We start from the raw sequence: 1,025 nt of genomic DNA on the forward strand, positions 1-1,025 counted from the left end.
AAAACAAAAACAGCTCACCCATTTTTAATTCAACTTTATATAAGACATAACTTACAACTTAATGTGAGAGCTGTATATTCTTTTGTTCGACTTAAATGAAGAACCCAAGGGCAAACTGATGTAAAATTAAACATATAGAAATGGCTTGGCACACAGTTTATGAATCTTTTCCTCCAGAGTCTGTTCTCTGGTGTTTGGTAGGAAAGAGAATTAAAGAAACTCATTAAGCAATCAGCTTACCTTTGGATAACTAAAAAGTCTTGGGGGAGATACCTATATTCGCTGTCACATGAACATGTGGTTAATTTTGAAGGCAGACTTTCAGAACATTGTATTATAGTAAGAAACTTGAAATATAAGTGGATGAAATATAATGGATGAAAACATTCAACAAAGCAAGTACGGTATTTTCAGGATTCAGTGAGATATGACACAGTATTTCTTCATTGTTCACACCCCCCTTCATTGAGTGCATAAGACCTTGAACACAGTAGGGTTCAGGGAGATGCTTGTTAATTTTAGTTAAAAGTGGGTTCCTCCTAGTCTCTCAGTCTTGAATCTCCCGACCTGGGTCAAACAGCAGAGGAAAGGGGAATAAAGTACCAGGTAAAGCTAGAACGAGATCATTGCTAAAATATTTATTTGTTCCTGGGTTTATGATTTTATTCAAAAGCTTGGGAGGTGATCAGCCTACAAGGAGGCAGTAAAGTGTGCTGTTAATCCTATTTACATTTTCAGAGTTGGGATCCGGGTTTTCAAGTTTGTTATGGGGTTTTATGCAAAACAGTATGCAAATCGATAGCATTCTAAAAATGCCTTCTGTTCGCCAGCCCCTCTACTGGTCACAAACAAGTGAGGCCGGCGCCGGGCTCGCCGGGCTCCTTGGGAGAGGGGTAGACCCGGTGGGGTGACGGGCCGGGGGGAAGGGCTGTGCCGGGGGCGGTCCCGGGGCGGGGCCGGGGCGGGGCCCGTGACGCGCAGAGTCGGCCGGCTAGGGGGCTGGACCTCAGCCTCTCCCCGCCTGG

This window comes from Hippopotamus amphibius, chromosome 2 (assembly GCF_030028045.1).
Source record: "Hippopotamus amphibius kiboko isolate mHipAmp2 chromosome 2, mHipAmp2.hap2, whole genome shotgun sequence".
NCBI classification, from domain to species: Eukaryota; Metazoa; Chordata; class Mammalia; order Artiodactyla; family Hippopotamidae; genus Hippopotamus; species Hippopotamus amphibius.